Source organism: Scyliorhinus canicula, chromosome 13 (assembly GCF_902713615.1).
Source record: "Scyliorhinus canicula chromosome 13, sScyCan1.1, whole genome shotgun sequence".
Lineage (NCBI taxonomy): Eukaryota > Metazoa > Chordata > Chondrichthyes > Carcharhiniformes > Scyliorhinidae > Scyliorhinus > Scyliorhinus canicula.
Genome location: NC_052158.1, coordinates 4,713,580 through 4,730,856, shown reverse-complemented (window position 1 = coordinate 4,730,856; position 17,277 = coordinate 4,713,580). Strand labels below are relative to the sequence as shown.

Here is a 17,277-nt window from a genome sequence, read left to right as displayed (position 1 = left end):
ATGTTTGAGGAGAGGGACGCCGTCAGTGTACCTGCTGATTTCACCTGTGGGAAGTGCATCCATCTCCAGCTCCTCAAAAACTGTGTTAGGGAACTGGAGCTGGAGCGGGATGAACTTCGGATCATTCGGGAGGCAGAGGTGGTCATAGAAAGAAGCTTCAGGGAAGTAGTTACACCAAAGAATAAAGATAGATGGGTGATGGTGAGAGGGGCTGGGGGGAAGCAGTCAGTACAGGGATCCCCTGTGGTCGTTCCCCTTAGTAACAGATATACCGCTTTGGATACTGTTGGGGGGGGGGACTTACCAGGTGTCAGCCATGGGGTACAGGTCTCTGGCACAGAGTCTGTCCCTGTTGCTCAGAAGGGAAGGGGGAAGAGGGGAAGAACATTAGTCATTGGAGACTCCATAGTTAGGGGGATAGATAGGAGATTCTGTGGGAACGAGAGAGACTCGCGATTGGTGTGTTGCCTTCCAGGTGCCAGGGTCCGCGATGTCTCGGATCGTGTTTTCGGGATATTTAAGGGGGAGGGGGAGCAGCCCCAAGTCGTAGTCCACATAGGTACCAACGACATAGGTAGGAAAAGGGATAGGGATGTAAGGCAGGAATTCAGGGAACTAGGGTGGAAACTTAGATCCAGGACAAACAGAGTTATTATCTCTGGGTTGTTACCCGTGCCACGTGCCAGCGAATCGAGGAATAGGGGGAGAGAACAGTTGACCACGTGGCTGCAGGGATGGTGCAGGAGGGAGGTGGGACCTCTACAAACGGGATGGTCTACACCTGGACCAGTGGGGTACAAATATTCTGGCGGGGAGGTTTGCTAATGCTCTTCGGGAGGGTTTAAACTAGTTCAGCAGGGGATTGGGAACCTGAATTGTAGCTCCAGTACACAAGAAGCTGAGAGTAGTGAGGTCATGAGTAAGGTTTCAAAGTTGCAGGAGTGTACCGGCAGGAAGGAAGGTGGTTTAAAGTGCGTCTACTTCAATGCCAGGAGCATCCGGAATAAGGTGGGTGAGCTTGCGGCATGGGTTAGTACCAGGAACCTCGATGTTGTGGCCATTTCGGAGACATGGATAGAGCAGGGCGAGGAATGGTTGTTGCAGGTGCCGGGGTTTAGATATTTCAGTAAGCTCAGGGAAGGTGGTAAGAGAGGGGGAGGGGTGGCATTGTTAGTCAAGGACAGTATTACGGTGGCTGAGAGGACATTTGATGAGGACTCGAATACTGAGGTAGTATGGGCTGAGTTAAGAAACAGGAAAGGTGAGGTCACCCTGTTAGGGCTTTTCTATAGGCCTCCGAAAAGTTCCAGAGATGTAGAGGAAAGGATTGCAAAGATGATTCTGCATAGGAGCGAAAGTAACAGGGTAGTTGTTATGGGGGACTTTAACTTTCCAAATATTGACTGGAAACACTATAGTTCGAGTACTTTAGATGGGTCCGTTTTTGTCCAATGTGTGCAGGAGGGTTTCCTGATGCAGTATGTAGATAGGCCAACGAGAGGCGAGGCCGTATTGGATTTGGTACTGGGTAATGAACCAGGACAGGTGTTAGATTTGGAGGTAGGTGAGCATTTTGGTGATAGTGAGCACAATTAGGTTACGTTTACCTTAGCGATGGAAAGGGATAGGTATACACTGCAGGGCAAGAGTTATAGCTGGGGGAAAGGCAATTATGATGCGATGAGGCAAGACTTAGGATGCATCGGCTGGAGAGGAAAACTGCAGGGGGAGGGCACAATGGAAATGTGGAGCATGTTCAAGGAACAGCTACTGCGTGTCCTTGATAAGTATGTACCTGTTAGGCAGGGAGGAAGTGGTCGAGCGAGGGAACCATGGGTTACTAAAGCAGTTGAAACACTTGTCAAGAGGAAGAAGGAGGCTTATGTAAAGATGAGACGTGATGGTTCAGTTAGGGCGCTTGAGAGTTACAAGTTAGCTAGGAAGGCTCTAAAGAGAGAGCTAAGAAGAGCCAGGCGAGGACATGAGAAGTCTTTGGCAGGTAGGATCAAGGATAACCCTAAAGCTTTCTATAGATATGTCTGGAATAAAAGAATGACTAAGGTAAGAGTAGGGCCAGTCAAGGACAGTAGTGGGAAGTTGTGCGTGGAGTCCGAGGAGATAGGAAAGGTGCTAAATGAGTATTTTTCGTCTGTATTCACACAGGAAAAAGACAAAGTTGTCGAGGAGAATACTGAGATACAGGCTACTAGACTAGAAAGGCTTGAGATTCATAAGGAGGAGGTGTTAGCGATTCTGGAAAGTGTGAAAATAGATAAGTCCCCTGCGCTGGATGGGATTTATGTTAGGATTCTCTGGGAAGCTAGGGAGGAGATTGCTGAGCCTTTGGCTTTGATCTTTAAGTCATCTTTGACTACAGGAATAGTGCCAGAAGACTGGAGGATAGCAAATGTTGTCCCCTTGTTCAAGAAGGGGAGCAGATATAACCCCGGTAACTATAGACCAGTGAGCCTTACTTCTGTTGTGGTTAAAGTCTTGGAAAGGTTTATAAGAGATAGGATGTATAATCATCTGGAAAGGAATAATTTGATTAGAGATAGTCAACATGGTTTTGTGAAGGGCAGGTCGTGCCTCACAAACCTCATTGAGTTCTTCGAGAAGGTGACCAAACAGGTGGATGAGGGTAAAGCAGTTGATGTGGTGTATATGGATTTCAGTAAAGCGTTTGATAAGGTTCCCCATGGTAGGCTATTGCAGAAAATACAGAGGCATGGGATTCAGGGTGATTTAGCAGTTTGGATCAGAAATTGGCTAGCTGATAGAAGGCAAAGGGTGGTGGTTGATGGGAAATGTTCTGACTGGTGTCCAGTTACTAGTGGTGTACCACAAGGATCTGTTTTGGGGCCGCTGCAGTTTGTCATTCTTATAAATGACCTGGAGAGGGCGTAGAAGGATGGGTGAGTAAATTTGCAGATGACACTAAAGTCGGTGGAGTTGTGGACAGTGCAGAAGGATGTTACAAGTTACAGAGGGACATAGATAAGCTGCAGAGCTGGGCTGACAGGTGGCAAATGGAGTTTAATGCAGAAAAGTGTGAGGTGATTCATTTTGGAAGGAATAACAGGAAGACAGAATACTGGGCTAATGGTAAGATTCTTGGTAGTGTGGACGAGCAGAGAGATCTCGGTGTCCATGTCCATAGATCCCTGAAAGTTGCTACCCAGGTTGAGAGGGTTGTTAAGAAGGCGTACGGTGTGTTAGCTTTTATTGGTAGAGGAATTGGGTTTCGGAGCCATGAGGCCATGTTGCTGTTGTACTCTGGTGCGGCCGCATTTGGAGTATTGCGTGCAGTTCTGGTCGCCACATTATAGGAAGGATGTGGAAGCATTGGAAAGGGTACAGAGGAGATTTACAAGGATGTTGCCTGGTATGGAGGGAAGATCTTATGAGGAAAGGCTGAAGGACTTGAGGCTGTTTTCATTAGAGAGAAGAAGGTTAAGAGGTGACTTAATTGAGGCATACAAGATGATCAGAGGATTAGATAGGGTGGACATTGAGAGCCTTTTTCCTCAGATAGTGATGTCCAGCACGAGGGGACATAGCTTTAAATTGAGGGAAGATAGATATAGGACAGATGTCAGAGGTAGGTTCTTTACTCAGAGAGTAGTAAGGGCGTGGAATGCCCTGCTTGCAACAGTAGTGGACTCGCCAACACTAAACGCATTCAAACGCATTGGATAGGCAAATGGACAATAAGGGAATAGTGTTGAGGGACTTTAGAGGGGTTTCACAGGACGGCGCAACATCGTGGGTCGAAGGGCCTGTACTGCGCTGTAATGTTCTATGTTATATGTTCAAACGCCTTACTAAAATCCATGCATACGACATCAACTGCCCTTTCTTCATCTACACACTTAGTTACCTCCTCAAAGAATGCAATCAAATTTGTGAGGCAAGACTTACCCTTCACGAATCCATGTTGACTATCCCTGATTAAGCTGCATCTTTCCAAATGGTCATAAATCCTATCCTTCAGGACCTTTTCCATTAACTTATCGACCACCGAAGTAAGACTAACCGGCCTATAATTACCAGGGTCATTCCTATTCCCTTTCTTGAACAGAGGAACAACATTCGCCACTCTCCAGTCCTCTGGCACTAGCCCGCCGGCAGTGAGGACCCAAAGATCAAAGCCAAAGGCTCTGCAATCTCATCCCTTGCCTCCCAAAGAATCCTTGGATATATCCCATCTGGCCCAGGGGACTTCTCGACCTTAAGGTTTTTCAAAATTGCTAATACATCCTTCCTCAGAACATCTACCTCCTCCAGCCTACCCGCTTGTATCACGCTCTCATCCTCAAAAACATGGCCCCTCTCCTTGGTGAACACTGAAGAAAAGTATTCATTCAACGCCTCTCCTATTTCTTCTGACTCCATGCACAAGTTCCCACTACTGTCCTTGATCGGCCCCAACCTCAGCCTGGTCATTCTTTTATTTCTCACATCAGAGTAAATAGCCTTGGGGTTTTCCTTGCCCCCTCCTAGCTCGCCTTAGCCCTTTTTTTTAGCTCATTCCTTGCTACCTTGTAACCCTTAAGCGACCCAACTGAACCTTGTTTTCTCATTGTGTTGGTCACTACTGTTGTATTATATTGTATATACTGGCATTACGGTATTATTACGGGTCTCTACTCCCGTCTCGTCGTAATTGATAGTGCATCACTCATCCTTACATACGCTTCCTTTTTCCTCTTGACAAGACATTCAACCTCTTTTGTGAACCATGGTTCCCTCACACAGCCATTTCCTCCCTGCCTGACAGGGACAAACCTATCAAGGACATACAGTATTTGTTCCTTGAACAAGCTCCACTTTTCATTTGTGCCTTTCCCTGACAGTTTCTATTCCCATCTTATGCTCCCTAATTCTTGCCTAATCACATCATAATTACCCCTCCCCAATTATAAACTTTGCCCTGCCGTATGGCCCTATCCCTCTCCATTGCAATAGTGAAAGACACCAAATTGTGGTCACTATCTCCAAAGTGCTCTCCCACAAACAAATCTAACACTTGGCCCGGTTCATTACCCAGTACCAAATCCAATGTGGCCCCCGCTCTTGTCGGCCTATCCACATATTGTGTCAGGAAACCCTCCTGCACACACTGTACAAAAACTGCCCCATCATAACTGTTCGACCTACAGAGGTTCCAATCAATATTTGGAAAGTTAAAGTCACCCATGACAACTACCCTGAGACCTCCACACCTATCCATAATCTGTTTAGCAATTTCTTCCTCCACATCCCTATTACTATTTGGGGGCCTATAGAAAACTCCTAACAACGTGACCGCTCCTTTCCTATTTCTAACTTCGTCCCATATTACCTCAGTAGGCAGATCCCCTTCGAACTGCCTTTCTGCAGCCGTTAAACTATCCTTGATTAACAATGCTACTCCTCCACCTCTTTTACCACCTTCCCTACTCTTACTGAAACATCTATATCCCGGAACTTCCAACAACCATTCCTGTCCCTGTTCTAACCATGTCTCCGTAATGGCCACTACATCGTAGTCCCAAGTACCAATCCACGCTCCAAGTTCACCGACCCTCAACAGTATCCAAAACGGTATACTTGTTACTGAGGGGAACGACCACAGAGGATCCCTGCACTGACTGCTTCCTCCCAGCCCCTCTCACCGTCACCTATCTATCTTGATTCTTCAGAGTAACTACATTCCTGAAGCTACTATCTATGACTACCTCTGCCTCCCGAATGATCCGAAGTTCATCCAGCTCCAGCTCCAGTTCCCTAACAGAGTTTCTGAGGAGCTGGAGATGGGTGCACTTCCCACAGGTGAAATCAGCAGGGACACTGATGGTGTCCCTCACCTCAAACATTCTGCAGGAGGAACATTGCACTGTCTTCCCTGCCATCCCCCCTAGATAACTTTTTAAAATAATATTTATTGTCACAAGTAGGCCTACATTAACACTGCAATGAAGTTACTGTGAAAAGCCGCTAGGCGCCACATTCCATCGCCCCTTCAGGTAAACAGAGGGAGAATTCAGAATGTCCAATTCACCAACAGCACGTCTTTCGGGACTTGTGGGAGGAAACCGGAGCACCCGGAGGAAACCCACGCAGACACAGGGAGAACATGCAGACTCCGCACAAACAGTGACCCAAGCCGGGAATCCAACCTGGGACCCTGGCGCTGTGAAGCAACAGTGCTAACCACCGTGCAAACCACTGTGCCACCCAATGTTTTTTATAAAATCCTCGAGTCAAGACCATCAGTCAGAGGAAGCGGGAGCGTGAACCTCTTCCAGTCCCTCAATCAGGTACACAGTGCAACTGAACAAGGGCATTCCCGCTACATCCTCAATCCCACCACCTCTCCCCCCCACCCCCTCCCAGAACCCCACCAGTAATCCCAACAGGGTTTGATTTTCAGACTTCCCGTATTGTGAGACCCCTGCTCATTGCTGGGGGAATACCAGTGACAGCAGGATGAGAACATTAATTGCCCTGTTAAGGGGCTGAATTGGTTACAGGAAGGCTGTCCCACAAGACTTACCACCACGGACTTAATCTGTGTAGAGATGGAAAGACAACAGAAACTCCACACAGTGTCATTCCCCATGTCCCCTTCCACTCACCCCACACCCTGACTAAATGTACCCTGTGGGGGAACAGCATTAAATTCCACCCACCCAGGGAAAGGCAGGGATACATTTAAGGAGAAGCTGGATAAACACATGAGGGAGAAAGGAACAGAAGGATATATTGACAGGGAAATGAAGTAGGATGGGAGGAGGCTCGTGTGGATCATGTTGTGACTGTGAACTTTCACTGAACTAAACTGAAATATAATCCCTCACCTTCAGAAATCTCACTCCGTCTTTTTGTTGCAACTGGTTTTCCAACTTTGAGAGTTTCTCCTGAATAGAGTTTAAATTCTCCTGAATTTCACAAAGATTTTCCTCCATTGGTTTTAGAATTTTTTCCTCTTCTTCCCTGAGATCTCGGATTAAACGCTGCTCTTTCTCAGTGAGAATCTGGTGCATTTTAGTGAACTCGGATGTGATGTGGCTCTGCAGACTGACCGACTGTTTCTATAAGAAGAAACATTAAAAATAATATGTTTCTGTCATAAAAACAACAAAATCATGAATTAAATTTGGAAGCTCAGCACAGGGAGACTTTACCCTAATTTGGGAAATCTTCTGTTTCTGCTGCTGCTCCATTTCTAGAACCGTCGATTTCTTCTGTGTGAGAGAATCTAAGGAAGATTTCACCCCATCCTGGGATTGGGAGAGAAAATCAGAAAATAAAAGTGTTAGACCCTGAAAATGTGATCAGATAATCAGGGGATCAAATCTGTTCCCTTTTACCTTGTAGATTTCAACAGCTTCTTTAATCGGGATGAAGCGGTGTGATCTGTGTTCCTGTGAAACTACACAATTCACACAGATTAATTTCTTGTCAGTTTCACAAAACAGCTTCAGTTCTTCCTGATGTTCCTCACAGTGAAGTTTACTTTCCTTCTCTTTCTGATTCAGTTTTATTTTTCGAGCTTTCTCAGCCAGATTCGCTAAGGCCCGATTGGCTCTGAGGATTCTTTCTGGAAACTCCTGTTGACATTCCGGGCAGGAGATCCTCTCCTTCTTTTCCCAACACTGGGTGATACAGGAGCAGCAGAAGTTGTGTCCACACTCCAGTGAAACCGGATCAGTGAAGAAATCAAGACAAATGGAACAAATTAAATTCTCGGACAAACTCTGCTCGTGCTGTCTGGAAGCCATGTTCACACTCAGCACTTCCTGATTCAAACCACTTTCAGTTTCAATGTTCCTGCTCTGCTGCTGAACACATTCAGTTCAGTAACTCCCTCATGACGTTCACTGCAATCCTCAAGGAATTATTGTTGTTTGCTGCTCTCGGTCCCATTGCTTTGGGAGTTGGAGATAAAACTTGGAGCAGAATTCAGAATAAACCGTGTTAGAGGGAGTGACAGGGAATAATTGAACCCAGGCGATGAGAGTGAAGGTCTGTTAGTGGTGGGGGTGGGTGGAGAGAGGATGGGAGGAGGATGTACAGAAATATGCGGCGGGATTCTCTGTTCATGAGGCTAAGTGTTGGCGCCGGCGCAGGATTCGTCGAGTTTCACAACAGCAAAGCTGACGCCACACCTGGACCGATTCAGCTACTGTTGAGGGGTTAGCACCGGCGCCACGTGGAACACACTCGATTCCAATGAGAAACGGTGCTGGATTGGCCAGGTCTGAGATTGACACTCAGGAGGCTGACAAGCTGCAGCTACACAGACACACTTCACTCCCCACACACACCATCCCAGCCAACAAGACGGCAGCGAGGAGAGCAGAACCCCGGAGACACCGAGCTGGAGACCCTGCTGGATGTGGTGGAGGAGAGGCGTGCGACCCTGTACACCGGCCCGGGAAGGAGGCTGCCAGCCGCCGCCGTTCAGCGTGCCTGGGCGCAGGTGGCAGATGCAGTTAGCGCCGTGAGCAACACCATCCGGCCCAGTCAGCAGCGCCGGAAGAAACTGTCCGACCTCCTCAGGGCGGCCAGGGCGAGTAGGCAGCGCTGTGCCCCTGGCACCCACCCCCATCCCACACACCCATAACCCACCCCCCCCTCCAACCCGGAGAGCAGGCGAACCCCCCCCCCCCCTACCCTGAACCACATGCTGGCACCCATACCGGTCGCCATGGCTGGGTGCCCGAGCGACTGAAGCCACCAGGTACCCACCCCCTGGGCTGCATGCGTCGGACTGTCTAACGCTGTCGTTTTCTGTTAACCTTTCCGCCAGGAAAAGTCCGCTCAGAACCGCCGGGAGTGGGAGATAACTGGAGGAGGACCGCCGGACCTGCGGACCCTCACTGTGACAGAGCAGAGGGCCCTGAACGTGGTCGGCGGCCTGGAGAATGGGAGGTTGCCGGGGTGGAGGGTGGCCATGGGCAAGGAGGTGAGATCCTGAGTTACGGTTCCCCATGACACGTCTGTCAAACCAACCCCCCCAACCTTCACCATCAGCCCCACACCACCCTCACCCTCAGCCCCACCCTCACCCCCACCCTCAGCCCCACCCCCACCCTCACCCTCAGCCCCGCACCACCCTCACCCTCAGCCCCACACCACCCTCACCCTCAGACCCACACCACCCTCACCCTCAGCCCCACACCACCCTCACCCTCACCCCAACCCTCAGCCCCACACCACCCTCACCCCCACCCTCAGCCCCACCCTCACCCTCACCCCCACACCACCCTCACCCTCACCCCCACACCACCCTCACCCTCAGCCCCACACCACCCTCACCTTCAGCCCCCCCCAACACCACCCCCACCCTCACCCTCAGCCCCACACCACCCTCACCCTCAGCCCCACACCACCCTCATCCTCAGCCCCACACCACCCTCACCCTCAGCCCCACACCCCCCACACCACCCTCACCCTCAGCCCCACACCACCCTCACCCTCAGCCACACCCCCACCCTCACCCTCAGCCCCACACCACCCTCACCCTCAGCCCCGCACCACCCTCACCCTCAGCCCCACACCACCCTCACCCTCAGCCCCACCCCCACCCTCACCCTCAGCCCCACACCACCCCCACCCTCAACCTCACCCTCAGGCCCACACCACCCTCACCCTCAACCTCACCCTCAAGCCCACACCACCCCCACCCTCAGCCCCACACCACCCTCACCCTCACCCTCAGCCCCACACCACCCTCACCCTCAGCCCCACACCACCCTCACCCTCAGCCCCACACCACCCTCACCCTCAGCCCCGCACCACCCTCACCCTCAGCCCACACCACCCTCACCCTCAGCCCCACACCACCCTCACCCTCAGCCCCACCCTCACCCCCACCCTTACCCTCAGCCCCACACCACCCTCACCCTCAGCCCCACACCACCCTCACCCTCAGCCCCACACCACCCTCACCCCCACACCACCCTCACCCTCAGGCCCACATCACCCTCACCCTCAGGCCCACACCACCCTCACCATCACCCTCACGCCATGACCCTCACCCTCAGCATCACCCTCACCCCCACACCACCTTTAGGTGCAGGCGGAGGTGGAGGAGGACAATCGCGTGCAGGAGGGGGTGCTGACTATGAGTGCCACCCAGACCAACACCACACGGTGGCGTCCGCGGTGGAGGCATTTGGGGGTGAGGGCTTTGGCATGGATCAGCATTTCCTAGGCCTGGGACATTCTCTGCAGGTGCTGGCCGAGGCCCAGGACAGGGTTACCGCCCCCCAGGCAGCCATGTGCTAGAGCCACCTGGAAATAATAATAATAATCTTTATTGTCACAAGTAGGTTTACATTAACACTGCAATGAAGTTACTGTGAAAATCCCCTAATCGACACATTCCGGCACCTGCTCGGGTCACAGAGGGAGAATTCAGAATGTCCAGTTCACCTAACAGCACATCTTTCGGGACTTGTGGGAGGAAACTGGAGCACCCGGAGGACAACCACACAGACACGGGGAGAACGTGCAGACTCCGCACAGATAGTGACCCAAGCCGGGAATTGAACCCGGGTCCCTGGCACTGTGAAGCAACAGTGCTAATCACTGTGCTGCCGTGCCACTCATTGCAGGGGCACTTTTGAGTGTGGCCCAGTCACAGCAGGCCATGGCTGGGAACATCGGTGGCATTGCCCAGGCGCTGGCCAACGTGGCACAGACACAGTGGGAGGTGGCTCAATCCCAGAGGGAGATGGCGCAGTCACTGGCTCATAGAAATAGACTCCTATTTATTGACTACAGCTCCGCCTTCAACACCATAATCCCAGCCAAGCTCATATCAAAGCTCCAAAACCTAGGACTTGGCTCTCCACTCTGCAACTCGATTTTCTGACCAACAGACCACAATCAGTAAGAATGAACACCAACACCTCCTCCACAATAGTCCTCAATACCGGTGCCCCGCAAGGCTGCGTACTTAGCCCCCTACTCTACTCCCTGTACACACACGACTGCGTGGCAAAACTTTGTTCCAACTCCATCTACAAGTTTGCTGATGATACTACCATAGTGGGCCGGATCTCGAATAACGAGTCAGAATACAGGAGGGAGATAGATAACCTGGTGGAGTGGTGTAACAACAAGAATCTCTCCCTCAATGCCAGCAAAACTAAAGAGCTTCATTGACTTCAGGAAGCAAAGTACTGTACACACCCCTGTCAGCATCAACGGGGCCGAGGTGGAGATGGTTAGCAGTTTCAAATTCCTTGGAGTGCACATCACCGAAAATCTGTCCTGGTCCACTCACATCGACACTATCACCAAGAAAGCACAACAGCGCCTATACTTTCCTCAGGAAACTAAGGAAATTTGGCATGTCCACATTAACCCTAACCAACTTTTACAGATGCACCACGGAAAGCATCCTACCGGGCTGCATCACAGCCTGGTATGGCAACTGCTCGGCCCAGGACCGCAAGGAACTTCAGAGAGTTGTGAATACCGCCCAGTCCATCACACGAACCTGCCTCCCATCCATGGACTCCATCTACACCTCCCGCTGCCTGGGGAAAGCGGGCAGCATAATCAAGGATTACTCCAACCCGGCTTACTCACTTTTCCAACTTCTTCCATCAGGCAGGAGATACAGAAGTCTGAGAACACACACGAACAGACTCAAAAACAGCTTCTTCCCCACCGTCACCAGACTCCAAAGGACCCTCTTATGGACTGACCTCATTAACACTACACCCTGTATGCTTCATCCGATGCCAATGCTAATGTAGTTACATTGTATATCTTGTGTTGCCCTATTATGTATTTTCTTGTATTTTCTTAAATTTTGTCTAATTTCCCTTTTCTTCCCATGTACTTAATGATCTGTTGAGCTGCCTGCAGCAAAATACTTTTCACTGTACCCCCCAGTGCTCCATGGCTGCGAGTGCAGTGGTTAGCACTGGGACTACGGCGCTGAGGACCTGGGTTCGAATCCCGGCCCTGGGTCACTGTCCGTGTGGAGTTTACACATTCTCCCAGTGTCTGGTTGGTTTCAGTCCCACAACCCAAAGATGTGCTGGTCCGGCATCTGTTCGGGTACACAGAGGGCGAATTAGCAATGTACAAATTACCTAATCTGCACGTCTTTCGGGACTTGTGGGAGGAAACCGGAGCACCCGGAGGAAACCCACGCAGACACAGGGAGAAGGTGCAGACTCTGCACAGACAGTGATCCAAACCGGGAATCGAACCTGGGACCCTGGCGCTGTGAAGCAACGGTGTTAATCGCTGTGCTTCCATGTTGCAGATTTTATGCAGACTTGAAAAATGTGACCCCGCCCATTGTGAGTGGGATTCCCCTTGCAACATCTCGCGAGACTGGGTTGAATCTCACTAGGCGTTGCGAGCTGGGTAGATCCCGGGAGCGGGGTCTCCCGGCTTTCACCAGCTAACAAGGTCGAGCAGCATTTAGGCTGCACTTGCTCAGCTAACCCCAGCCAGCTCACAACAATGGAGCCCAGGAGACCCGCCCCAAGATTCGGGGGCACAGATCTGGGGAGGCTGTGAGATGCAGTGGAGGCCAGGAGGGATGTCCTGTTCCCCCCGAGGGTCCTGGAGGATGAGCCATAGGGCAGCCAGTGCCGCCTGGGATGAGGTGGCAGCGGCTGTGAGCTCCGGGAATGTGATCAGGAGGAATGGCCTCCACTGCAGGAAAAAGGTCAATGACCAGGCCGCACGAATGACTGGACACCAACACCCCCCACCCCCCAAGGGAGCATCCACCCCCCCAACTCCCCACGTGACCCCCAACCTCTCTCCCCCCTCCCCCTTCAACCCCGCCACTCCAACCCTTCACATCCTCCCTCCCACCACTGTGAATCACATGTGTGGCTAACAATGCCCTCTCTGTGTCTCCTCAGGAAAAGCTCTGCCACAATCGGCGGGAGACGGCCCAGACTGGCGGTGGGGAGCCAGACTTAAGAATCCTCACCTCCTTCGAGGAGCGGGCCGTGGAGGTGACTGGGGTGGCCGAGGACAGATTGGTCACCCACGCGGAGGTTGGAGGAGGCGGCAGAGGTCAGGAAGCACCGAGCCCCACCTGGGGGACCTGTCAAACGTGAGTTGTTATTGCCATACCGACTGATCCATCCCCCCCACTGACCACATGTCCATTCTCCCGCAGGCCCTCCAGCCGCCGGTGCCGGCCCATCCCGGGCGGCTCCCTCTCCTGACTCCCAGGAGACCACCTCGGAGGAGAGCTCCGAGGATGTAACCGTTATGGTGACGGCACAGCTGTCACCCCCCACCCTCCACCAGCACAGATACACCCACCTCGGTGGGAAATGTTAGTGGTCAGGCTTCTGGGGCACAATCTGGTGAGTGCTACACAGCTGCTGATGTAGATCAGGTGGAGGCAGGAACCCTCAGGCAAGACAGCAGTCAGAGGGCTGCTGGATCCCTGACCCTGCTGGGTCCCAGTCTGATGCTGAGCCTCTGGAACAGAGTTACCCGGAGCTGATTGAGACGATAGGGAGCAGCCGGGACATTCAGAGGGAGATGTCAGCATCACTCCAGCAGATCCATAGCCAAAAGGAGGAGTCCCAGAGGCTACGGGCACAGGAGCTTTCACCGGCAATGCGTGGCACCGAGGCCAACACTGGCAGGGTGGCGGCCGCAGTGGAGAGCCTGGTGCACGACGTCGGCACCATCAGTGAAGGTGTCCAAGGCGTTGTGCAGTCGGTGACGGCCATGGCTGAGGGTCTCAGCAGAATGTCCCATTCGATGGGTGATGTCACTCAGTACCAGGCTGACCTTGATGAGGTTCTGCGGGACATGTCCCGCTCTCAATGGGAACGGCCGAGACACTGCAGAGCTTGTCCCAGTCACAGGTGGGCATTGCTGAAGTGCTGTACCACTGAGGGCATCGACATGACCGTGCGGACCATGGGGAACCGCCAGGGCTGGCAGAGCCAGACGATGCAGGGGCAGCTGGGGCTCGTACCAGCTGCCACTCCATCCCAAGGTGAACCCCAGGGCCCGAGGGGCACCGATGGGGAGGAGGGGGTGCTGGGTGCCAACCCGGACCTTTCCCATGGAGTGGGGATGGTGGCCACCAGCTCTCCCGAGTTCCACCCGTCTGATGAGGCCGCGTCTCGGGGTCAGCACACGGGACAGGACGGCACGGCTGTGACTGTGCCACTGACAAGTGAGCCGGGCCCTCCGGCCTCAGAGTCTCCAGAAGACGCCCGCCAGGGACAATGAAGGCCACAGGATGAGATCAGCAGCTGGCTGCCTCCAACACAGATGTGCATCCTGGGGAAACACCAAGGCGGAGTGGTAGAGCTGGGAGGGCCAAGCCTGTTGAGGATCACTGAGGGCACTGGGGAAGGGGGAGGGAGGGAGGGTTGGTAGGTACGGGGTGGCACCATCAGGAGGGTGTGGAATTGTAAAACACATTCAACATCTTTGTGCACTACCATTCTGACGCTTCTGTCACTTTCTTCCACAATGCGGGCTGACCTCCGAACCCTTAGCCCATCTCTCCAGGCATCTCCCCCTCCCCGAGGCACTCACCCCCCCTCCAGCCGTGGTCATGTCCCCGGAGCTGTGTCCCATCCCTCGGGTGTTGGGGTGTTGGCTGCTGCGTGTGTGGTGTTGCCTCCCGCAGTGCTCAGGCACAGTGGCCAGGCATCAGGGTGTGATTGGGATGCTCGGCAATGACTCCCACATGCTACATACCCACCCACCCACGGGAATCCACTTTGGGTTGTGTGAAATGCTCATTTAACCACGATTACCAATTTCCTATTAGCAATAGTCTTCAGCTGCACGGCCAGAGGCCTCGGCAATCAGTGGGGGTTATGGGTGGGCGGTGGGGGTTATGGGTGGGCGGTGGGGGTTATGGGTGGGCGGTGGGGGTTATGGGTGGTCGGTGGGGGTTATGGGTGGGCGGTGGGGGTTATGGGTGGGCGGTGGGGGTTATGGGTGGTCGGTGGGGGTTATGGGTGGGCGGTGGGGGTTATGGGTGGGCGGTGGGGGTTATGGGTGGGCGGTGGAGGTTATGGGTGGGCGGTGGGGGTTATGGGTGGTCGGTGGGGGTTATGGGTGGGTGGTGGGGCAGATGGGCAGGGACAAGGGTTGCCCCCTGAATGGGGTTGGGATCCAGGGGTTGGCATGGTGCTGCCGTGAGCGGTTGCCCCCCTCCAGTTGTCCCCCCCCACCATGGCAGCGGAGGATCCCCCACCCCCAGCCGAGGGTCCCCCTCTCCCCACTGAGCACAGGGGGCAATCCCAGCACCCCCCCGGACCCTTTCCCTGTGAGCAAAGATGGCCACTCAGCCCCTCGGCTCCCCACAGAAGCCCTTCCGCCCGGTGCCAGCGTGACCACTTGCTGGGGAGGCCGCTGAATGATGGGAGGCCGTTGGATATGGGCTGGCTCCCATTAATTGTCTGGAAATGGGAGATCCCGATTTTCCCTACGGGAGCGGCCGGTTGCATCGCAAATAGTTTGGTGCCTGGCGTGGTTCTCGGTTTCTGCCTCTCCCGCTGTTCACCGTCCTCGTTTAGCTCGAGCGAGAGCGGAACGATGCCGGAAAATCACGCCCAAGATGTCAATTACTGTCTATTTGAGTGAAACTTACCTCCTCTCTCACCCCTCCCTCCTCTCTCACCCCTCCCTCCTCTCTCTCACCCCTCTCTCCTCTCTCACCCCTCCCTCCTCTCTCTCACCCCTCTCTCTCTCTCTCTCCCCTCCCCCTCTCTCTCACACCCTCCCTCCTCTCTCACCCCTCCCTCCTCTCTCACCCCTCCCTCCTCTCTCACCCCTCCCTCCTCTTCTCCCACTCCTCCCTCCTCCTCCCATCACCCTCCCTCCTCTCTCACCCCTCCCTCCTCTCTCTCACCCCTCCCTCCTCTCTGTCACCCCTCCTTCCTCTCTGTCACCCCTCCCTCCTCTCTCTCACCCCTCCCTCTCTCTCTCTCCCCTCCCTCCTCTCTCTCACCCCTCTCTCCCACCCCTTCCCTCCTCTCTCTCACCCTCCCTCCTCTCTCTCCCCCTCTCTCCTCTCCTCACCCCTCCCTCCTCTCTCACCCCCTCCCTCCTCTCACCCCTCCCTCCTCTCACCCCTCCCTCCTCTCACCCCTCCCTCCTCTCTCACCCCTCCCTCCTCTCTCACCCCTCCCTCCTCTCTCTCACCCCTGCCTCCTTTCTCTCCCCCTCCCTCCTCTCTCTCACCCCTTCCTCCTCTCTCACCCCTCCCTCCTCTCACCCCTCCCTCCTCTCTCACCCTACATCTTCTCCCTCACCCTCCCTCCCTCCTCTCTCACCCTCCCTCCTCTCTCATCCCTCCCTCCTCTCTCTCACCCCTCCCTCCTCTCACCATCCCTCCCTCCTCTCTCTCACCCTCCCTCCTCTCTCACCCCTCCCTCCTCTCTCACCCCTCCCTCCTCTCTCTCACCCCTCCCTCCTCTCTCACCCCCCCCCTCCTCTCTCACCCCTCCCTCCTCTCTCACCCCCTCCCTCCTCTCTCTCACCCCTCGCTTCTCCCCCTCACCTTCCCTCCTCTCTCACCCCTCCCTCCTCTCTCACCCCTCCATCCTCTCTCTCACCCCCTCCCTCCTCTCTCTCACCCCTCCCTCCTCTCATCTCCCTCACCCCTCCCTCCTCTCTCACACCCTCCCTCCTCTCTCTCACCCCTCCCTCCTCTCTCTCAACCCTCCCTCCTCTCTCACCCTCCTCTCTCTCACCCTCTCACCCCTCCCTCCTCTCCTTCCTCTCTCTCACCCCTCCCTTCTCTCCCTCACCCCTCCCTCCTCTCACCCCTCCCCTCCCTCCTTCTCTCACCCCTCCCTCCTCTCTCACCCCTCCCTCCTCTCTCACACCCTCCCTCCTCTCCTCACCCCTCCCCTCCTCTCCTCACCCCGCCTCCTCTCTCTCACCCCTCCCTCCTCTCTCACCCCTCCCTCCTCCCTCACCCCTCCCTCCCCCCTCACCCCTCCCTCCCCTCTCTCACCCCTCCCTCCTCTCTCTCACCCCTCTCCTCTCTCACCCCTCCCTCCTCTCTCTCACCCCTCCCTCCTCTCTCACCCCTCCCTCTCTCTCACCCCTCGCTCCTCTCTCACCCCTCCCTCCTCTCCCTCCTCTCTCACCCCTCCCTCCTCTCCCTCACCCCTCACTCCTCTCTCTCACTCCCCCCTCCTTTCTCTCACCCCTCACTCCTCTCTCTCACTCCCCCTCCTCTCTCTCACCCCTCCCTCCTCTCTCACCCCTCCCTCCTCTCTCTCACCCTCCCTCCTCTCACCCCTCCCT

The 17,277-nt window shown here is 54.2% G+C and overlaps 1 protein-coding gene and 1 pseudogene across 1 annotated transcript in view; one reads left to right on the top strand and one right to left on the bottom strand.

Annotated features, from left to right (window-relative positions):
• The window catches only part of LOC119975844 (zinc-binding protein A33-like), a 413,200-nt gene that overhangs the window by 221,721 nt on the left and 174,202 nt on the right, over positions 1 to 17,277 (top strand). The gene's annotated exons all lie outside the window — the stretch shown is intronic.
• The window catches only part of LOC119976435, a 93,031-nt pseudogene that overhangs the window by 27,359 nt on the left and 48,395 nt on the right, over positions 1 to 17,277 (bottom strand).